At 43.5% G+C, this 23,833-nt stretch overlaps 1 protein-coding gene across 1 annotated transcript in view; it reads left to right on the top strand.

Annotated features, from left to right (window-relative positions):
- Positions 1-9,388: 9,388 nt before the first annotated feature.
- SLC4A4 (solute carrier family 4 member 4) overlaps positions 9,389-23,833 on the top strand; it is a 328,200-nt gene continuing 313,755 nt past the window's right edge. Inside the window, exon 1 of the mRNA XM_070395274.1 lies at positions 9,389-9,960. The gene's annotated coding sequence lies outside the window, so the exon portion shown is untranslated. The remainder of the gene's footprint in view (positions 9,961-23,833) is intronic.

Raw genomic sequence — 23,833 nt, 5'->3', positions numbered from 1 at the left:
CCAAAATTCTGGTTTTGGATATTCAGAAGTATATGCAGGTGTCAATATAGTATATATGTGTTCTGTCAAATTCAGCTGACAGTGGAGCAATTCAGGTGTCATATCCTCAAACTCTCCTGAATCAGATGTTTAAGTTTATAGGGAAAAACCAACTCTTAACTCCAAACTTCCTTCAAATTTTGAGGAAATCTGAAACAGTTGATATGTATGAAAATATGTGGAATTCTGGTATTCATATTGCTTCTTCTCATGATGGGTGATACCACTACTACTAATAGGGTTGTATGAATATTAATTCAGTTAATTTATGTTAAGTAATTAGAATAGTCCCTGGAAAATGATAATGACTATGTAGGTGTTAGCTTTTATTGTAGTTGTTGTTAGTGGGACTATCAGTATTTTCATTGTTTGGTAGCAGAAACTGTCCATAGAGAATATGCCATATGAATTTTCATAGAGGGAGATTCTGGAATTGTGTTGAGATAATAGCACAACAGCTACCAACTAGGATTAGAAAGATGGCATCTAATTTAGAGCTCCTCTTTTTTTTTTTTGGCCATATCTTTTGCGGGTGTGTGTGTGTTTAGACATGCTCATTTTCTTTAATTTTATTTTTCCATCAACATTTATCCCCTCTATGTCTAAGCCATATCTATAAAAATTTATGTTTTATGCCAAAAGAGATGGTCCTCACTTAAAATTAGCCTCAATGACCACACTATGTTTAAAAAATACAATATGATTAATCAACTGTAAACCACAAATTTAAATTTTGCAAAGAAGAAAATATGCCGAGCATTAGCAGTTGTCGAGTGTGTTTCCTTCCACATCCCGCGTGGAATAGGGTTCCGTATCTGAAAGTGGAGATAATTTTGCAATATTGGGGGACCAGGCGGGCAAGTCCAACTCAAGGAGAGGGACTTCCACCGATGCTCAGGCCGCTCCAAGCTTTTATTTGATCTTGGGTAGCCCTAGGGTAAGGAGGTTTGTCTGGGGTAGCCCTAGGGTAAGGAGGTTTGTCTGGGGTAGCCTTAGGGTAAGGAGGTTTGAATGACACATGGATTAGCTCATTGGTAGACAATTTCCAGAAATAGGCAGAATATCTGATCAACAATAATCAACAAGGATCTACACAAGTATCTAAGGAATTAAGGGAACTAAGGTGGGGATGCTTCAGCTGTTATTACCTAAATTAACTGGGTGGTTCCTAGATTAACTGGGTGGTGCAGTTCTGACCTTTGCTAGGACTTCAAAGGTTACTGGGGGTCTCTGTCTAAACTCAGCTAGTGAAGACAATGAATGGACTCCGGCAAGCAGTCTTCTCTGAAAAAGGGTATTTCTCACTGCCATTTCACCTATTTACCTCTATTGCATAACTTTCCCCCCAATGAAACTACATTACTTTTATAATAGAAAAAAATAGATTTTCATTCTTGAAAATCAAACAGCTATAAATCATAGATACAGCAAGATATCCAATAAAATGTTATTTTACAAAATATTACTGTCTTTATTTGCCCAGGTGCAAGGAAAGTGGCAATATCCTTTTTAAGATCTCTTTGTCCTAGGACACTGATTTGAATGGAGCCCAGGTGGGCAGAGAGCAAATGCTATCAGCACCAAACAACATCCAATAACTAGGAAAGGGCTCAGACGTCATTGGCTTTGCTGTAGCCACTGATTTGTAATTTGTAAAGATATTATTCTCACTGTCCTTCAGAGGGTTTCTGTTAATTACATATTATAACAATACTAGAGGCCTGGTGCATGAAATTTGTGCACTTGGGTGGGGGGAGTGGCGTCCCTCAGCCTTGCCTGTGCCCTCTCACAGCCGGGGGGCCCTTGGGGGATGTCCCACTAATGGCTTATGGCTTAGGCCCGCTCCCCCTAAGCTGGCAGTAGGACATGCTTAGCGTTGCCATGGAGGTGGAAGAGGCTCCTGCCACGGCCACTGTGCTCGCCAGTCATGAGCCCTGCTTCTGGCTGAGTGGCGCTCCCTCTGTGGGAGTGCATTGATCACCAAGGGGCAGCTCCTACATTAAGTATCTGCCCTCTGGTGGTCAGTGCGTGTCATAGTGACTGGTTGTTCCACCGTTGGGCCGAAACCAGCTCTCTGACATCCCCCAGGAGTCCTGGATTGCGAGAGGGCACAGGCCAGGCCAAGGGACCCGACAGGTGCATGATCGGGGCTAGGGACGGACACGGGAGGGCTCCAGGGGTGTGTCTAGCCTGTCTCATTCAGTCCCGATTGGCTGACCCCAGCAGCAAGCTAACCCCAGCAGAGTGTCTGCCCCTTGATGGTCAGTATATGTCATAGTGAGTGGTTGAGCAGCTTTAGCATATCATTAGCATATTACACTTTGATTGGTTGAACAGCCAACCAGACGACTGGACATTTAGCACATTAGGCTTTTATTATATAGGATTATTCACATGAAAAAGAGCTCTAGGCATAGAGCTATTATGTGTATATTTATATAACTGTATATTATTTATTTCTATTAATTCAAATTTAAGTAAAAAAATAAGCAATCTATTTGCATGACTCAAATTTTTTTTATAAAAAGGTCACAGTGAAAAGTCTTCCTCCCTATGCTGCCCCACTATTACCTAGTTTCCCTTCCTGGAGGTAGATAGCTGCTCATGTCCTTCTGGAGATGTTTTATGTACATGCAAATAGATACATAGAGGTATTTAAAAGTTATTGTTTAAGAAGAAGGATATCTTAAGGAATTTGTGGAGACTGAATCTGTTTTAATAGAAATACATTCTGGTTGAGTAACACTGTTTTTTAATGTCCCCAAAGGAGTGCACACAATCAATCATTCTATTCTATTAGTAGTGATTGGGTTCCTACTATGTATAAAGGCACTGTGCCAGCTGCTATTTGTTCAACCTGCCTTTAAGATTCTTCCTAGTTTGCATCTTGTCATTCAGATCTCTGTGCTCAAAGGTCACCAAGTCTGAGAGGCCTTTCCTAAAATCCACTTGAAAATAGCTCTCTCTCTTTCTCTCTCTCTCTCTCTCTCTCTCTTCCTTCCTCCCTCCCTCCCCGTGTTTTATTTCTTCTACAGCTAAGGTGATACTATCATTTCTCATAAAATTTTCTTTTGAGAGTGAAAGGGGTGCTGATATGATCACACAGGGATAACTGGGATAAACTGGAACTGTAAACTGAATGGTTGGCTAGCCTATTCAGAGCATTTTCTGCTTCATAGCAATTTGCAATCCAAGGAAATGGAAATTACCCTGTTTGTTTACTTGTAAGCACCATGAAGCAGAAACTTTGGCTTATTTTAGGAAGCCATCATCTACAGCGTCCTTGACATATACTAAGTAGGTTCTTTTTCTTTTTCTTTTTTTCTTTATTGATTAAGGTATACATATGTGTCCTTGTCACCCGAGTGCCCCCCCCCCCCGCCATTGCCCTCCCCTCCCTGGTGTCTGTGTCCATTTGTTAGGCTTATATGCAGGCATACAAGTCCTTTGGTTGATCTTTCTCCCTTACCCCCACCCTCCCCTACCTTCCCTCTGAGGTTTGATGGTCTGATCAATGCTTCTCTGTCTCTGGGTCTGTTTTTGTTCATCAGTTTATGTTGATCATTATATCCCACATATGAGTGAGATAATGTGATATTTATCTTTCTCTGACTGGCTTATTTAGTTTAGCATAATGCTCTCCAGTTCCATCCATGCTGCTGAAAATGGTAACAATTCCTTCTTTTTTACTGCAGTGTAGTATTCCATTATACAGATGTACCACAGTTTTTTAATCCATTCATCTGCTGATGGGCACTTAGGCTGTTTCCAAATCTTAGCTATGGTAAATTGTGCTGCTATGAACATAGATAGGGGTGCATATATCCTTTCTGATTGGTGTTTCTAGTTTCTTGGGATATAGTCCTAGAAGTGGGATCACTGGGAAAAAATGGGGGTTCCATTTTTAATTTTTTCAGTACTAAGTAGGTTCTTAAAAATATTTGTGGACTGAATGGATGACTCCATCATGCTTCATGATCTGTGTAGAACTGAGTATCTTGGTTAGTATTGGGAAATTCAAAAGCAATAAAGGGCTAATTTGCTTAGAATGTTTCCTCCCTCAAGGTAGCAGCCAACTTTTAATATTTAGATTTCACCCTTTCAGCACTGCTGTGAAGAAATAAGGTCCTTGAGCGTCAACTATTTTGTCACTTGCAAGGAGACTGAGGTGCCATGGGCCCCAGGATAGGCCTGGTCTGGGGAGCAGACCAGTGGGATGAAGGCGGTCATAGTCTAGTCCAGTGGTTCTCAACCTGTGGGTCGCGACCCCTGAAAATACATCCTGCATATCAGATATTTACATCACGATTCATAACAGTAGCAAAATTACAGTTATGAAGTAGCAATGAAAATAATTTTATGGTTGGAGGTCACCACAACATGAGGGTCGCGGCATTAGGAAGGTTGAGAACCACTGGTCCATTCAGTGGTCAGTTAATCTGTAGAAAACCTGTCTCCACGCAGTGGAACAGGTGTGTCCATGTGACTCAGTCCACAGGAGACAAGGAAGAGCAACCTTAGAGCAGCCTGCCATCTGGGCTTATTCATCCCGCAGGGAGGCTGGGAGGCCAGCGGGACACAAAGGAACAAGCACCACTCTGTCTGGCGCGCACACACATTGATTAGCAGAGACCGAGGGCCCTGGGAGTCAGGTCTGGCAGAGAAGACGGATGCAATTCCCTGCTATCTCACCTAAAATCAGACTAATCTTTGGAATCAGGGGGTGTAGGTTTTAGTGGCTTTGGAGCTCACTTTAATTTTTCCTTTTCCTTTTCCAACAGAGAGGCCTGTGTCCTGGGCTGTGCTGATCCATGGGAGAATTCCTGTAGGAGGAAGAGGCTGAAACTGTGGCCTAGGGTTATTCAACAGAGCATTCATAATGAATGTGTCAATACCTTGTCTGAAAGATCTGTATGTTTCTCTATCACATTTCATTAGAGAAACATATGCCGGTGTCCTGTCAGAATTATTCTTATTTTGTGTGTGTATAATTATCTTAAGCCCCTTGATTTTATTGCGGGAATGAAGGCCCGGAAAGGTTGAATAACTTGCCTTCCTCAGCACGAACAGAGATAGGCTCCTGTTTTTTTTTTTTTTTTTTTTTTTTTTTTTTTTTTTTTTTTTTTTTTTTTAGGCTCCTGTTTTTAGGAGTCAGAACCTCTCCTAACACTTGACTTTAGGTATGTGTTTAAAAGACAGTTGGATGTGGTTGAGAGCTTGTAGCTTAAGCTGTGAAGCAATTTATGGCCCATGTTTAACTAAATAAACTTATTTTCCCTAGCTCATGCCATGCTGACAGCTTGCAAAAACTGTGTTCACCTTTCTTCTCTCCTCATGAAAAGGGGCTTCAGTTATTTTTATACCTGGAATTTGAAGGAGGAAATATGGATTATAAGTCTAGGTCGGTTGAATTTATTCAGGAGTTTGTCAGGCGGAATATGAACTTTCTGGAGTGTAAATGAAACAAAAATGAGGTCTTTAAGTGATCTCTGTCTCTCTTTTTACCTATTTATGTGTTTAGCTTCATCCCAGGCTAGTCCCAGGATGAGAAAAAGTAAACTTTTCTGTCCTTTCCTTACTCTTACATCATGCAGTGGTTGACTAAAATAATTATAGAGTGGCAACTTTAATGATCACTCTTTTGCAAGATTGTTTAATAACAACTATAAGTCAAAACAAATATCAGCACAAAAAAAATCTCTATTCTGTGTAGCAAAATGTTAGTCAAACTTCCACCAAATGAGCCACATATTTAAAAAGGAGCTGATATTAATATTTCTGATCATTCTTTGAAGTTTTTAGTAACGAGATACAACATATCTACTACCACCTTTTTGTTTAGGTACCAAATGAGACATGTATGAATGTTACAATTTTGTATAACTCCAGGATAAACATTCCATGATATCTTTCTTTTTTTATTTAAATTCTTTATTGTTTAAAGTATTACATAAGTCTCCTCCCCCCGCCCCCATTGACTTCTCCCCAGCCACTCCCACCCCCTAGCATATGCTCTCATCTCCCTACTGTCTGTATCCATTGGTTAGGTTTATATGCATGCATACAAGTTCTTTGGTTGACCTCTACCCCAGACCCCCACCCTCCCCTACCTTCCCTCTGAGGTTTGATGGTCTGATCAATGCTTCTCTGTCTCTGGATCTGTTTTTGTTCATCAGTTCATGTTGTTCAAAGTGTGTTCCACAAATGAGTGAGATCATGTGATATTTATCTTTCTCTGACTGGCTTATTTTGCTTAGCATAATGCTCTCCAGTTCCATCCATGCTGTTGCAAATGGTAAGAATTCCTTCTTTTTTACAGCAGCTTAGTATTCCACTGTGTAGATATACCAGTTTTTTAATCCACTCATCTGCTGATGGGCACTTAGGCTGTTTCCAAATCTTAGCTATGGTAAATTGTGCTGCTATGAACATAGGGGTGCATATGTCCTTTCTGATGGGTGTTTCTGATTTCTTGGGATACATTCCTAGAAGTGGGATTACTGGGTCAAATGGGAGTTCCATTTTTAATGTTTTGAGGAAACTCCATACTGTTCTCCACAGTGGCTGCACCAGTCTGTCAATGATACCTTTCACTTTTTTTCTTTTTCAATAAGATATAATAATGGGAAAAAACCACGTATAATAGTTGTATATATGGGTTCTGTTATTTATTGAACAAAATGCTTTCTAGATAATTTCTGGTGACAAGTCATCACCCTTCTTATTTTATATAATTAGGAAACTTAAATACTGAGGCCCTTAAGTGCAAAACTACAGAGGTTTTTATACAGAGATGTGACTACAGAAAGTCACAAAAAATTGAGAAAACTCATCATGGCAGTAATCCTACCTGCCGGTCAGATGTGTTCCCTACTTACTTTGTAAAACTAACACAGTGCTTATTAGTAGTATTATTTTACCACAGACAACTTTCCTGTTTCAGAATCAAAGAGTGCTATGTTTATGCAAGACCAGGACTGCCTGGACTGCCTATTCAAAAGCTTTCATCTTTCTTCTTGTTGGAGACAGGTTTCGTCCCCTGCTGCCACTAGATGGTGCTTGTCGTTGAAACAAAGGTCTTTCTTCCCATCTTTCTGCTTTCCTTAGGCACCTATTAGGACCTTGGATGTGAAAGAAACTTGATTGATAAGCTAAGTAGTGGGTGGGTTCTAGAAGGTCATTTAGCCCAGTGTTATTGATCTAAAAAAATCATTATCAGTAAAGATTACTTACACTGTTTTTCTAATGCCATTAATTTTTTCTGTTCATTCATCTTGTCACCAAGTCGTGTGAACCCTAGGCAAAAAGAACAAATAAATCTTTCTTTAGGCTCATGAGAATCAAGGGACATAACTCAAATTTTAGAATAGGTAAAAAAAAGATCTGAGGATTTATTGTCCTCACCAGGAATGACATTAGCAAAGGGGACCACATGCAGAGTTAACAAGAAAAGTTAATCAATGACCTTTCAAAGGCAAAACACATGCATCTCAATTACTGGGCAATAATCAATAGGAAAGAAAATGGAACATGCTCTTTTAATTGTGGGATAGCAAACATCAAGTAATGAGAATGATAACAGTGGTTGTTGGCTCTTTGCCAAAGATGGTGATTTTTCTCATTAATTTAAGGCACACATAAAACGTCACCCCACAGTGCTCTCATTCTCTCCCTCCTACCACTCCACACACCAACTTTATACCCCTTTCAGGATAAAATTTGCCAATCTTGATAGTGAAATGCCTCCAGGGATTACCTATTTATTTTATGGGAAGAACAGTTTGATATATTTTGCATCAGAGTACCAGACAGCATAAGTTCCTTGGACTTTTCCTTTCCCAAACATTCTCCAATGCTGACCAGTCATGGCTGGTTCATGATTATAACGAGAAATTGCCAGCTATGTTGAAATACATAATCCACAGTGTGAAAAACTGCTGAACAGCAGTGGCAAATTCTTAATACAAAAGTAGCTTTTGCCTGCGAGCTTGCTTTGGGGTTTGCTGATTCTTGCTAACTGTGTGCTCAGGGACTGAAAGTTAATTTTAGTCTAAAAACAAAACATAACTGTGTAGGCAAAAGCTTTAAAGCTACATTTAAAAACATCTTCTGTTTTGAATTTCTCATATCACTGCAGTGAATCATGTAAAATGTGTGAACATACATGTTAGCCAGATGTAACAGGGAACAGCCAGATACATGACATTTATACATTTTAATCTCAGACACTGGACAGCTTCGGGTGGTTCCCTGTGCCTTCTGAGCATTAACCAAGGATTTTAAACATGCCAGCATTTTACAAAGACACAAGCTCATACCTGCTTCTCAAGCACTAGTGAGGTACAATGGATTTCTTCCAGTTTTAAAAACGGGAAAGAAAGCCTCTGTCCCCAAATTATTTTCCTTCAGATTTTTTTTTTTTGGTAGTTATAGCTTAGTGCTGAAGATTTGGAACCAGGAACAGGTAGTATGTGTTTTGGTGGGTACTGTTGAAAGTCCTATTTGGTCATTGACTTCTGCACTACATATATGCCATGCGGTTCAAATCCATTAAATGGCTACTCTCTACCAGTGGTGCCCGCGTTGACAGTCTGTTCATAGGGTTTAATGGTTTACTTAACTGATGGTAATCAGGCTGGGTCATTGATATATTATTAGTATTATTTGCTTGACAAAGGGCGCTTAAGCCTCCTTAATTAGCCTGAGGAACAGAGTAAACGTAAATAATCCCTTTGTACGCTCAAGAAACTCCCTTGGATGGCTAAAGATGTTTCCCAAACTGCTCAAGGGAGACAGAAGCCATCAGAGACATAAGCGAAGGGCAGGTTGAGAACCATGCTCATCCCAGACCTGCAAAGGGGAGCGAAGGCCATACTGTGTGCCAGCAGCCCTCCCTCTACCTACACGGCTCAAGTTTTACCAAGTAGCGTCAAGAGTGATTAGGGGCTGGGAAACGCGAGCAACTTCAGTTCTGCACGAGTTCCTAAGCTCTTCCCAGAGGGGAGCGCTTGTGAATTGGCCAGAAAGCTAGACCTAGCAGCCCGCTCAGGGCGCGAGGGAGCAGGAACCGAGGGAGGCGAGGGCGCCGGGTCGGGAGCAGGGACCCCGCCAGCTCCAGGCGGGCGCTGCGCGCGGAGCCCGAGCCCCCGGCGGAGGCGGTGCGGCCCGAAGCCCCTCCCCGTCGCCGCGGATGCCCGGGCTGCTGACGCCCAGCGGCGGCCCAGAGCGGCGGGGGCCGGCCGGGCGGGCGCGAGCGAGGGCAGGGCAGGGGGCTGGCCGAGGCCGCTCGCGGCTTTAAATATGGATCGCGGGCTCGCGCTCGTGGCACAGCCTCCGCCGCGGCCGCCTTCCCCGAGTGCCCGTCCCCTGGCTGGCTCCCGAGGGGCGCCCGGCCGCGCACCGCCGCTGCAGTGTTAGTTCCCGGCAGGAGCGGCGGAGAGCCCCATAGATATGCGGGAGCTGCGCCCGGCGGACTAGAGTAGACGCTCTCCAGCCCTCGCCCGCCGCGCACCACGCGGGCCGGGGAGACATCTGCCCCCCGCGCCGCCTCCTGCCCCGTCCTCGCGGGCGGTTCAGGTGCCAGTCCCGCCGGCTCCGGAGACGCGCCCGCCCCAGCGCCCTCGCCCGGCTCTCGCCTCCCTCGGCCCGGAGCCCGCACCCTCCCGGGCGGCAAAGTTGTGACTACTTGGACGCGGGCGGCTCGCTCCCCGCCCGCTCCGCGCCTCGCGCCGACAACTTCCCGCGGCTCGGCCCCGCCGCGCCCGGCCCCGCACCTCCCGGATCCCGCGGGCCCCCAGCCCCGGGCAGCGCTTCGGTGGCGACTACGGCCGGGGTAGCAGCGAAGGCGGCGGCGGCGGTGGCCGCTGCAGCCCCACACTCGGCCGCCAAACTGGAGGAGCGACGGAAGCCGGACCCCAGGAGGTGAGCGCACGGCTGGGTCGGCGGGGCCGGGCGGGAGCGCTCCCCGGAGGCTGGGAGAGGTCACTTGCGGGCTGGGCATCCCCTGGGCTGGGCGCCGGGGGAGTGCGAAAGCTGCTTCCGCAGAAAAGTACTTTCCCCCCTTCTTCTCAGCGGGTAGAGGAGGAGTTCGCGTGGTCCCGGCACTCCCCCTCGGCAGGGCCCCCTTCGCGGAGCCCCGCGTGGTGGCCGGGACCGTGGGGCCAGCGTACGCGCTGGCTGGGCCGGCGCCGTGACACGTGTGTTCCCGTGAGCCTGGGTGGTCCCGGCGCGACGGGGCACCTGCTGGAGGGGGAACCTGCCCCAGCCCACGAGCGAGGGAGGCTTGGGGCGCTGTGGGTGCCACCGAGACCTCGGCTCCCCCTTCCCTGCCGGCTCCGACACGGAGCCTCCCCATCTCTCGCTGGCACGCCGCGAGTGGGGGTGAGTCAGGCAGATCCTCCGCTAGCGGCACAGCTATTTGCCGTGGGCTCGGAAGGGGGAGGCAGAGGTTAAACTGGGATTCCTCTTGGCCGGCGACAGCGCAGCTCTCGCTCAGGTACTGGGCAAGGCAGCATGTGCGTCTTGGCAAGGACAGGTGATTTCTTTTTTCTTAAGTGCATTTCACCCAGCCTTTGCCAGTCCGTTAATAAGAGTCACCCGAGGAAGGCAGGGGCCGAGAACTACATCAGCAAACTGCAGCAAACAGTTATTAAAGGAAGAAGTTATTAAAGAACAAAAGAACACACACACACACAGACACACACACACACACACCCCAACCCTGAACTTGGCGTGAAAGATGAAGCAAGCCGTTCTACCTCTGGTCTACCATCCTAAAGCATAATTTTCCAGCTCCTTGTAAAACTTTTGTTTTTGCCACCCCTCCATCCTCGAGGCCTAAGCTGCGCAGCATGATTGCCTGCAGCAAGCTCTTTCCAGTCTCGACAGTGAGGAGCAGTTACCTTTGGTTTATCGTCCCGGTTCTTTCCCATTTCACTTCAGGGCAGGAGAAAGTTATTCCTAAGAAGAAATCGTTACTCGTGGGCTGTACTAAACACATTGTCTTAAATCCTGGAGCACTTCCTTCCCTTAGAGACCTGCATTGTACGGTACTTCCCTTTTTCCTGTACCTGGGGCTTGGAGTTAGGGTATTACCTGTGTTAAAGTGTTCACTGCCCGTTAGGGTTTTTTCATTTTGATGTGAATAGATTCTTCAGAGCTCTTAGAGCAGTATTCAGTAGCTTCTTGTAGACACTGTGATGTTTCTTGACAAAGTTTCTGGCTCAGAATTGTCCTCCTTGCATCTGTCACATTAGCATTTAAATAATTTCCGTGGTTACCATAGCACTGAGGTTGAGGTGATTGGTAGACCTCCAATCAAAGGAAGCATGTCTGCTTATTTTACTATCGCTTTAATAATTGAGAAAAAAACCTTTTACTTTCATTTTAAAGTTAAATGTAGTGATAGCACATTTACCATTAAATCTCTTTACATTAAATCTTGAAAATGAATAGTTTCGATTTGATCCCAGAGTTTCTGATAAGATGACACTGAAGTCCTACATACAGGGTGGGGCAAAAGTAGGTTTACCGTTGTGATTACTCAAAACATAAGAGTTTATTCTTGTCTTATCATTTATTGTATTATTTTCCATATGAACAACTGTAAACCTACCTTTGCCCCACCCTATTTATGGAACGAGAGAGGAAAGGAGTACTCTTATGAACTGTTGAGGCATAGGACATTTATAAGAGTTGGGGTGGGAGGGAGGGATAAGATGGGATGTTTTGATAGTTCCAGGCATATCTACCTTTGAGAAAACAGAAAACCAGGACACCCCCAACATTTTGTATGAGAATGTTTTCAAAATGAGGTTTCGGTGTCATTTAATGCTGGGGTTCATTCTGGAGACTTACTAACATATATAAGGCACCCTAGCCAGTGAGATTGTCAGAATGGACTCTCAGTTTATAACGATGTGTCTCTTTTAGTTCATTTTGCCAACATAAAATAACTTTTAAAAATTAAATTTATGGGGGTGACATTGGTTAATAGGATCATATAGGTTTCGTGCATACACTTCCATGATATAAAAATCTGTATATTGCACTGCGTGCCCACCACCCAAAGTCAAACCACTTTAAATGTTTAAATGTTAGTGTTATTAGTTTAGTCTTTTAAATGATTAGCTACATTTACAGCAATGTGTGAAAGCATACAAGGAATTATGTTTAGAGAAAAAAATGTGGTAGGAATCAGATAACCTTTGGGACAACTTCCAGCAGGCTCTGCTGGTAATTTCATTTTTTATTGAGCTCTGGCAAGTACAATTTTCAGGTTTTGATCCCTTGTTCTGATAACAAGAGAGATCGTCTGGACATAGCTTTGCAAAGAAAAACACAAGGAAAGGAAATCCACGCTAGCTGGTGAATCATGTAGCTAACCAGGTTTCGTGGCCGCCTCTGAGGGCGCTGCAGGTTAGGGCTACTGTTGTCAGGGGAGAGAGCCCTGAGAGAACTCATTGCTACTTAAGTGTGGCAATAATGCACGTCATCTCCTTGTTTTTTGTTTTTTTTTTTTGAGTTTCTTTGTATTTATTTTTAATAACACGAATGCAATCTAAGACTGGAGTTGATAGATGTTAAAAGACTGGAAGTGGAGCCTGGATGGTGTGCTCAGTGGGTAGAGTGGTGTTCTGCACACCAAAGGGTCTCTGGTTCTATTCCCAGTCCAGGTACCTGGGTTGCAGGTTTGATCCCCAGCCCCAGTTGGAGGCGTCGTGCCAGAGGCAACCAATTAATGTGTCTCTCTCACATCGATGTTTCTGTCTCTCCCTCTCTCTCCTCCCCTCCCTCTCTTTTACTCTCTCTCTCTCAAAAGATAAATAAATGGAAAAAATATCCTTGGGTGAGGATTAATAACAACAAAAAAAGACTGGGAGTGGAAAGAACAAACCGAGAAGAGGAAAAATCTAATGGGGACGAAAGTTTCTAAGTAGTTTCTCCTCGATGGCTAAGATGGAAGGAATCAGGAGACATGATTAGATGGGACCAGAGAAGCTTGTAAGCAGAACACTTGTCTCATTTCTCACTGTTAATGCCATTTCTGAGGCCAACATGTGATTTATGACATTTATGTATTTGGGGGGAGTCATGTAGCACATGGATGGTTTAGGAGCATCTAGGAAAGTAATAAGACTTCACAAAACAAGATGTGGCTACTTTTAGAGTATTTTTGGCTTCGTGCAGTAATTTTAGGAAAGGGAAGAATAATGTTTCTTTCATATAAAGTCAGGGCTAAGTTGTATTCCAAATACGTTTTGCCTTTCTCCCAATGACTAAACATATGATATGTTTGTGTCTCAAAATAGAAAATATGCCGGCCCTTGCTGGTTTTGCTCAGTGGTTAGAGTATCGGCCCACAGACTGAAGGGTCTCAGGTTTGATTCCAGGTCAAGGGCACCTACCTGAGTTGCAGGCTCCATTTGGCCTGGGTCAGGGTGCCTGTGGGAAGCAGCCAATCTCTCTCTCTCTCCTCCCCCCCCCTCTCTCATCTTCCTCTCCCTCCTCCTTCCCTTCCACTCTCTCTAAAAATCAATGGGAAAGTATCCTCCTGTAGGATTAAAAAAAAAATAAAGAAAATATGCTGGTGTCCTTCTCACAGGAAGATGATATTTTATATCCATTTTACAGTCTTTGGAAAACATGCCGTTGGTTATTATTTCAGCAGTGGGATGGAATCTCCTAACCTACCTTTTACTCACTTTTTCCTTGGGTGTGTGCGCACACGCACACACACACACACACACACACACACACACAACTCATTTGTACAGGCGGCTGACTTTATTTTACCTAACGCCGCATTTATGACTGTCGTAATGACTTTGTGGCAATGACTTTTATCACGTTTCTCTAGTCTCAGGAGTGCAATGGCAATCCCGATGACGCATAGAAAAGAAGCTAGCCACGATGGTGATGGATTTATTTACCTGCCATAGCGAAGAGGAGAGAAAACTTTTAATCTTCATGAAGTTTGTCAGTTTATTCCTCAGTGATAAGGTCTTACTAGCCTCTGAATTAAATTATGTGTTCGAAAAGAATGATGGTAGAAATAGTAATGGTGAAACATTGCACACCTATACTTGTTTTCATATAAGCCGAAACCTCATCTTATTCTTCTTCCCTGCACGTTAAATAGATGTAAGGGGTTTTATGCACATTGAAGAGACATGGACACACAGACACATAAGACTTCATATGCTTTTCTTTTTTTTTGTTAATCCTCACCTGAGGATATTTTTTCATTGACTTTTAGAGAGAGTGGAAGGGAGGGGGAGAGTCAGAGAGAAACATCGATGTGAGAGAGAGAGACACACATCAATAAGGCTGCCTTGCATAGGTGCCTTGATTGGGCGGGGGGATCGAGCCTACAACCAAGGTACATGTCCTTGACCAGCATCAAACCTGAGACCCTTCAGTCCACGAGCTGACACTCTAATCCAGTGAGCAAAAATGGCTAGGCCCGAATGCTTTTCTTAAACAAAATGGAAAATTATCACTGGAAGTCAGAATGAAGATTTTTGCTTTGAACTAGTGATACCTGTTTGAACTAGTGAATGACTGTCCTCAAAGGAATGAATGTTGTTTCAGTCCCAGCTGAAGACACTGAAGTGGATAAAAGCTAAATTTATGGTTCACCTTCCCTGTAGGTAATTCTGCTTAGCATCAGCACTTACTAAGCCTCAACCTTATCTCAGGTCCTGCGATGCCAGGAAGTGTTTCACTGCTGAAGAACGTTCAGTTGGTGTGGACCAATTTCAGGTCTGGTCTTGAGACCTAACTTCTGTTTTTCATGAAGAATAAATACAGAAAGAAGCTACATGAAATCAGGATGCTAAAGGAAATAAAAAAACACCAACTGATATTTCTCTCTTTAAAAAAAATTTTTGTGGATTGTTTTGTGGAAAAAGGGGTATCCTAAGTTCAACTTGAATTATTATATGCGAAGCCTTAAAAAGGTTTTAAATAAAACTCATACTTTTTGAGGACTTTTAAAACCAAAATTAATAAAATTACAAAATGAGAAAGGAATATATTACTTGTATCTTTAAAACTGATATAATGTTCTATGAGTAACACAATTAGAAAAGCTGTTCATAATATCTTGCATAAGAAGTCAGCAATTTCTTTTCTTTTTTGTAATTACTGTCACTGATTGATATTCTCTTTTATACTATTTGCAAATAAAAAACTTGGGGATCTGGAATTTCGTGTTAGTCAATTCTAGCTTTGGTCTGGAGATTAGTATTCACTGATAGGGCCCAGTACCAACTTCTGTTTAGAACTCCTATGTTTGGCATATTCTCCAGCAAAATAAGCCTCTGAGCAGGCAGAATAGAGGGTTAAAAAAATACATTAAAGAGGATTCATTTTACTCAAAGGTGATCCTTCAGAATCAGTTTACTTAAAAAAAATTTTTTTAAAAATTGATTTCAGAGAGAGGAAAGGAGAAGGAGAGAGAGAGAGAAACATAAATGATGAGAAAAAATCATTGATCAGCTGTCTCCTGCACACCCCCTTCAGGGGATCGAGCACTGTGCCCTGACCAGGAATCAAACTGTGAACTCCTAGTTCTTAGGTCTACGCTTAACCACTGAACCACACCAGCTGGGCCAGAATCTGTTTACTCTTAACTCACATACAATTTTAACATGACAGATAAGATTTCTAATCCCATAGCAAACATTAAATCTCAAATTAGAAGATAGAAATGGCCTGGTATTGGCAGCCACATGGCTAACATTGAAAAGTACCAGAGGACAGCATGGTAGTAAGGGAAGAGAGAGACTAAGTGCTAACAGCAGAGGTAAGAATTAAAGCAAGCACAGCCATGGTCCACTATCTAGGTGTTTCCTAGGAGCGTCACTTCATTCCATTCCCTTCTCCCTCCGCTCTTTTCCCTTTCTTCTTCTCCTTTTTCTCTCCTTCCTATCAAAGTTTTTATTGAAATACTAGAGGCCCGGTGCACAAAAATTTTGCACTGGGGGGGGAGGGAGGGGGGGCCCTCAGCCCAGCCTGTGCCCTCTCGCAGTCTGGGACCCCTCCGGAGATAACGACCTGCGGCTTAGGCCTGCTCCTGGGTGGCAGAGGGCAGGCCCAATCCCTAGGTGCAGCCCCTGGTCGGGCTCAGAGCAGGGCTGATTGGGGAGTTGGGGCACCGCCCCTGTCATGCACAGAACAGGGCAGATCGGTAGGTTGCGATGCCACTCTCAGTCACGCTCAGGGTAGGGCCGATAGGGGGGTTGGGGCAGCGCCCCCTGTCACACTCAAGGCAAGGTCAATGGGGAGGTTGTGGCGCCACCCCCTGTCACGCTCAGAGCAGGGCCCATCAGGGGGTTGGGTAGCTCCCTCCTGTCACTCACAGAGTAGGGCCGATAGAGGAGTTGGGGCTCCGTACCCTGTCACGCACAGAGCAGGGTGGATCAGGGGGTTGGGGCGCCGCACCCTGTCACACTCAGGGCAGGGCCGATGGGGAGGTTATGGCTCTACCCTGTCACACACAGAGTAGGGCCCATGTGGGGGGGGGGGGGTTGGGGCGCCGCACCCTGTCACACACAGAGAAGGGCTGATCAGGGGGTTGGGGCGCCGCACCCTGTCACACACAGAGCAGGGCCGATCAGGGGGTTGGGGCACTCCCCCCTGTCACACTCAGGGCAGGGCTGATGGGGAGGTTGCGGCTCCACCCCATCACACACAGAACCGCAGGGCGATCAGGGGGTTGGGGAGCTTCCCCCTATCAGGCACAGAGCAGGGCTGATCAGGGGGTTGGGGCGCCTTCCCCTGTCACGAACAGAGCAGGGTGGATAGGGAGGTTGTGGCCCCGCCCCCTGTCACACACAGAGCCACAGGACGATCAGGGGGTTTGGGCGCCTCCCCCTGTCACGCTGATCCCGGTGCCAGGAGGCCTCGCGGCTCCGCTGATCCCAGTGCTGGGAGAACTCGCTGCTCCGCTGATCCTGGTGCTGGGAGTCATATTATCCTTTTACTATATAGGATAGAGGCCTGGTACATGGGTGGGGGCTGGCTGGTTTGCCCTGAAGGGTGTCCTGGATCAGGGTGGGGGTCCCACTGGGGTGGGTGGCCAGCCAGGATGAGGGGCTGATGGCTGTTTGCAGCTGGTCACACCCCCTTCAGGGTGGGGGTCCCCACTGGGGTGCCTGGCCAGACTGGGTGAGGGGCTGAGGGCTGTTTTCAGGCTGGCGGGTGACTGAAGCTCCCAACCGCTCCTTTTTTTCTTTCTTTTTTTTAAATTCTGGGCCAGCTTTAGCTCTGAGGCTTGGCTCCAGCTCTGAGGCCTCGGCTGCTGAAAGCAGGTATCTGGTTTGTTTGGGTTCTATAATCGAAACACTGTTTCAACTCCAGCTCTAAGATCCCGGCTGGCTGAAAGCAGGTTTCTGGGGTTTTGTTTAGCTTCTATATTTATAACAATGTTTCAAACTGCAAGCTCAGAGGCCGGCAGAGGCAGGCGGGGAACGTTGGCTTTCTCCGTCACTGAAGCAAGCAAGCCTCATGTTCGCTTCAAGCTGCCTGGCTGCCGGCTGCCATCTTGGCTGGCAGTTAATTTGCATATCACCCTGATTAGCCAATGGGAAGGGTAGCGGAGGTATGGCTAATTACCATGTTTCTCTTTTATTAGATAGTATAACATGTATATAGAAAAATACACACATTATTAAATCTTAAGTTTAACAGCTTGGGGTGACTTACCTAAGTGAACACATCCTTGTAACCAGCCCCAAGGCCAAGATGTAGACCATTGTCAGCAGCCAGAAGCCCCTCTTTCCTACCCCCTGGGTCATTACTTTGCTCCCAAAGGTAACTTCTCTCCTGACTTCTGAGACTGTTCATCTATTATTGAACTTTCTGCCAGAACACGTTGTATGTCCTTGTGTCTGACTTCTTTCGTTCATTTATGCCTGTGATGTTCTTTTATGTTTTGTGTGAACAGTGTGTTTATTCTCATTGTTTTATGGTACTCTATTTTATGAGAATGCCACAATATATTTATCCATTTCGCTCTTGATGGACACTTGGGTTGTTTCCAGTTTTATGCTATTATGAATAGTGCTACTGCGAACTTCATTAGATACATCTTTTGGTAAATGTGGGAATTTTGGTTGTGTGTTGTTGTGAGTTGAACTTCTGGGCCAGTTTTAGAAGATAGTGCCTTCAACAGTGGTACTAATTCACTCTCCTGCCAGCCCTTATGAGAGTTCCATCTACTCCATATCCTCACAAACAGCTGGTATTATCTCCTTTTTACAAAGCAGAGCATTTCGTAACCTGCCATTGCCCAGTGACCAATGGAAATATGGATTTGGAGTATATGGGTTGGAGACCCAGTTTTCTCACTTGCTAGTTATTTAATTTGGGGAATTTAAAAAATCATCTATGTCTGTCTGTCTGTGTCTCTCTCTCTCTCTCTCTCTCTTTTGGTCATTAAAATGATAGTGCAACCTAATTCACAGAGGTATTATGTGGACAGATGAGGTGATATTTATGAAACTTTGTTCAGAACTCATATGCCAGTTGTTGTATTCTACAACATTCCTTATCCTTAAAAACTTTTTTTTAATCCTCATCTGAGGGTATGCTTTACTGATTTGGGGGTTGAGGGAGAGAGAGGGAGAGGGAGAGGGAGAGGGAGAGGGAGAGAGAGAGAGAGAGAGAGAGAGAGAGAGAGAGAGAGAGAGAGAGAGAAAACATTGATCAGTTGCCTCCTGTACTGTACTCGCCCTGACAGGTAATCAAATCTGCAACCTAGGTATGTGCCCTGACCAGAATCGAACCCACAACCTTTTGGTGCACAGGACCACACTCCAACCAGCTGAGCCACCTGCCCAGGGCAACATTCCTTATTCTTGTGTTAAATTGTGCCAGCACTGAGAACAGTATTCCTGACATATTAATAATTGTTGGCTGAACGAATAAGCACATTTAATCAAATTTCTTGATCTGTCACTCTGAGGCATTGAAACTGTGTTTTACATTTTTTTCTTCAGGACTATTACTTTTTCTTGGTAAAGCTGACTTGAGAACAGAGTTTATTAAACATTAGCTTGAAAAATTGAGTCTAATAGGCAGCAGTTTGAGAACACACATTTCACTATATAGCACATATTAAATTTATGTCCCCAAGTAGCACACAGAAGACCTGGAGAACCCTTGAAAATGATTACAGTGCTCTTCACCTCCTGGGTGATCCCCACAAGCTTACACACGGAATATGCTTAGCTTCCATAATTAGAATGCTGGCCAACAAACTTCCAGATTTAAAAGATTGCAGTGGGCCCTCCAGTGCTGATACCTTGGAAACCATGTTTTATGCAAAATTGAATATTTAAGGATGAATAATAGCTGGAGACTGGAGCTTGTTGAGCGTCTTTTCAGTTTAGTGTGGATAAGGTGGTTCTCAAATGAGCGGATTATAATATCAAAAGCAAACTTGCAGCATATGCCTTATAAACGTTTGTGTGAAAATGCTTTTTTTTTTTTTTTTTAAATAAAAGAACATTTATTTAGAAAATCACAGAGGTAGAAGAAGTAATCTGTAGAAGAAATGGGCTTAGGAAACAAGTTATAGAGGCAAAGGAAGGGCCCTCTGAGCTTAGCAGTGAGGAAGGTCAGGTGACGGCCTGGGGGAAGGGGTGGAGAGAGGGGAGGGGCTAGGGCGTGCTCCCTGAGGGAGAGTGCCTGGGTGAAAATTCTTCATCCTTGAAAGGTTTGGTTCCCAGCTGTTGGTATGACTTTGTCACCCTCATTTTTCTTCATCCGAGAAGAGGTTAGGGCCATCTACTTATTTTTAAATTAAATACAATGAACATTTGTATGATTTCTATTTTGGAGAATGACATGATAATTAGTAGGTATCTATTTGCAAAATCAGCTTGCAGCAGGAGGAACTTAGATTTCGATGTGGAAATCTAATTAGACTTTCTGACCCAAAGACTGATTTTATTTTCCTGTTTTCTTATATTTGAATTTCTTTGAGAGCTGGTGGTAGTCTTGTCTTGGTTGGCTGGCTCTCATGATTACCATAACTGTTTTGTACTGAGCATGTACAATTTTACTTCAGAATAACGTAAGTCAATCTACATTTTTTGAGGGCATTTGCTTCTGAGGTAGCATCCTTCCTATGTGCTAGACCCCAATGTGGCTCTTTTAGGGGTGTTTTCGTGGACAATGGATTCACCAATAATTTTGTTTTCTGTTATACACATAATGCTGTGGAAAATTGAAAATAAACTAAAGGGTGATGATGGCGAGCCTTGTTAAACTGTTTGAAAAATGGTGAATTTTAGAAAACCTCATCTTCTGTTCTGGGGGATTTCATTCCCGTGAGCAGTTACTGTAAACCGGGTGTTTTAAAACCAAAGCATCCAGGCTTGGCTGGTTATTGGTGTGTTAAACCCTGAAAGCAAGGCTCCTCCCTTTGGTGTCCTCTCCGCACATGAAAGTCTTTAAAAATTGCCACTATGGATTAGGGAAGGACAACTATTTAAAGACTAGGATCATGACAATGGGAATATCTAAACCAGTATCCCAAGGGAAAGGGATTAGCTTTTTCATTTCTTGTGCTCTTCAGCATGGCCTTCTGTCTGTATGACTGGGTGCGGATATTCCTCATGTCTTTACATCAGGCCAGGTTTTTGTATCTTCTATTCCGGAATGATCGTAAATGAAGTCCTGAAACTGTTAGGTGGTGAGACATGTTTGTCCTGAGTGAGGACTCTGTGAGATTATCAGTCAGACCGAAAGTGTGAGTGCCTGTGAGTGTGGATGGCTGCACTCCTGAAACCCTCCCCTGGCGGGGTGCACATTGACTGCAGCTGTGGTGAGACCTCACTGTGGAACTGCTTCAAGAATTCCTCCATTCCTTTGGCCTCTGGAGACTGCATCCTCAGGAATGTGAGATGAGCACTCATGATGTTAGCAGCGTGGCCTCATGGTCAGAGATTGCCGAAGTACTGATTACTATCACCTTCAGAAAACGGCTGAGTGTTAACAGGTTAAGCAGAAACACACAGATCACACGTTTGCAACTATGAGTTGAGCAACTCTGCCAGGGAAAAGAGAGAGGAGGACTGGAAATGTCTTAAGAGATTTAGATGAATGAGATAAGATAACTTCCCTTGAAAAATACATTAAGAAATGAAATAAAAACAGTGGTCCAAAAACATCAGGAGAAAATACAGTTCAAGCACCCTCACTTGTTTTTGCTGACAAACTTAAGGCAGTGGGTTCTGCACTTTACTCGGTCACTTTAGCATTGCTTATTGCTCTGCACTGCCCGTGGTTTCCCTCTACACTGGCTGCATGCTCACTGTAGGAACTGGGTTAGAATAGCTCTGTGGTCCTCCCCATGGCTAGCAGATTTTATAGTGAAAATATTTACTTGGGGGAATGATATTTAGGTACTTAAAAAATCTGGACACACTAATCTGAGGTGCCCAGTCATTATACCCAACTTCATCTAAACTTGATAAAGTGCACTAATAGCTTTGGTCATTGCTGTTAGGCCTTTCAAATATTTCTTGTGAAATTTGTTGTCATGAAGTTTGGAATCCAGTCACTCTTGGGATGAAACTTTGTTATTAGGCTTTGTGATGTGTAATACAGTTCTTTGGAAAAATTACCCAAGCTTTCTATTTAGATACGGCTGTATTTTATCTGTCCTCTGAATTAGAAACAGTTATAGTTACTATTTTTTTTGAGATTAAGTATGAGTAGTTAGTACTTAATACGAATTTTTTATTTCAAAATAATTGTAGGCTCACAGGAAGTTGTGAAAATATAGTACAGTTTTTACATAATCTGTACCCAGCTTCCCCAAATGAATAACACGTTTAACATTTCTAAAAAGGCGTTTACCTAAAAAGATTTATAAGGAATTGTAAGTTTTTTGCTTTCTCTAAAGAATATATGTCAGAGTTATTATGAAAAAATGCAGAAGTAGGTGCATGTAGTATTTTCTGGCTTCAGTTGGGAAAGGTGTTCCTATTGAAGGCAAGGGGAGTCATTCATGTACTTATTCACATCTGTGAATTTGGTGCTTGCCTCATTCAAATCATTATTCTATTGATCATATTGTACTAGGAATATTAAATCCAGATGTTATTCTCATAAGATTTTTGGAAGATATAACACACATATCAGAATATCATTGTTTTATACATATATATATATATATATATATATATATATATCCATGTGTTAAGTTTATATTATTTGCCTTATATGCACCTTATATGTGAATGCACAATATGTTGAGACTTTTAGAATACATGTTTTATTTATTATGTATGCATAATAACATTTCCAGTGAGATCTCAGCATGTTACACTATTCTTTAGTATACTGATAACTATTACATTTCAACAGATAGTACTTGAGTTCAGTTATCACCTTTTAATAAGGGCCTGTTACCACCTTTAATTTAAATTTTTAATCCTCAGCTGAGGATATTTTTTCCATTGATTTCTGGAGAGAGTAGAAGGGAGGAAGGAGGTGGGGAGAGAGAGAAAGAGAAACGTTGATCTGTGAGAGAGAGAAAGAGAAACGTTGATCTGAGAGAGACACATCAATTGGTTGCCTCCTGCAAACACCCCTACTGGGCTGGGGATCCTGCAACTGAGGTATGTGCCCTTGACTGGGACCCTTTGGTCTGTAGGCTGATGCTGGCTAGGGCCTGTTATCACCTTTTAATAGGGATCTTTTAATACCGTATATCTGCGTTCATCCATGTGTCTGAACCCGGCATGCTCCCTTGAAGGTTTCGTCTTGAACCTCAAGACAGATGTAACTGGGAAAGGTGTAGAGAAATGGATTGCAAATCATGAGATTAAAGGATTGTCTCTAAGAGAAAAGACAGAAGTGAATATTTTAGTCTTGAACAATAAAGTCTGAAAGGAGACCTCCCGTAGGCCTATAATGTCATGAACACTTTCCCCCAAATCTACAACATCAGACCTGGGAGGACCACTTATAAGTGAGAGAAATAGGCTTAACATAAAAAACAAATTTTAAGTTCATGTAGTGGGTATACATGTGAGCAACTTGTCACCCCAAAAGAGAAACTGACTGCTTCCAAGAGGAGAAGATGCAGAACAAATCTTGGGGTAGAGTAAGTTTTCCTACAATTTAGAAAAGAACATGGGCATATTTGGTGAACTCACCTGGTGTTTTTGGATGATAGTCTCTGTTTACCCAGGGCTCTCTCACAGCACTTTGCTCAAGCCACTTACCATTTTGTAGAATTATGTTTTATTCTTTGCTGTCACTGTCAGATGCCACTGAATGTTGGTCTAGAACACTGTGGGTCTGACATCTCATGACAATTCTTGTAAAGTTTACCGGCCCCAGCATGTCTTATCTCAGCTCTTGACCTTGACCAGATGGCACTGGTATAACTGCATTTTTATACTTGTGGTTATAAAATGATCAGATCACTTGGCCTCCTTATAAAATGTCTCTGAATCAAGTCCACGCCTTGCTGCTGATACAATGAAATTGGGTGTTACTGCTGAATTGAAACACCTTTGGTTCTGGACACATTTCGGATAATCTGAAATACTTTGCTTTCCCAAATAAATGAAATATATGTATATTGTTTTGTGTGTTGGTTTAAAAATCATTGTGTTGGATAACTTTCTTAGATGTAATATGTTCACAAATTAGAGAGTTTGGAAAGTCTAATGCCCTAATATTCCTGTTTGACCAATAGCTTTTAGCTTCTGTGGTGGAAAGACTTTAGCATATGGGCTTGAGTAACACAGTATACTTTATATAATAA

This window comes from Myotis yumanensis, unplaced genomic scaffold (assembly GCF_028538775.1).
Source record: "Myotis yumanensis isolate MYYU_CA2020_CCGP unplaced genomic scaffold, mMyoYum1.0.hap1 SCAF_1, whole genome shotgun sequence".
Classification (NCBI taxonomy): Eukaryota; Metazoa; Chordata; class Mammalia; order Chiroptera; family Vespertilionidae; genus Myotis; species Myotis yumanensis.
The sequence above is the reverse complement of the archived record's forward strand: the minus strand, read 5'-3'. Positions and strand labels throughout refer to the sequence as shown.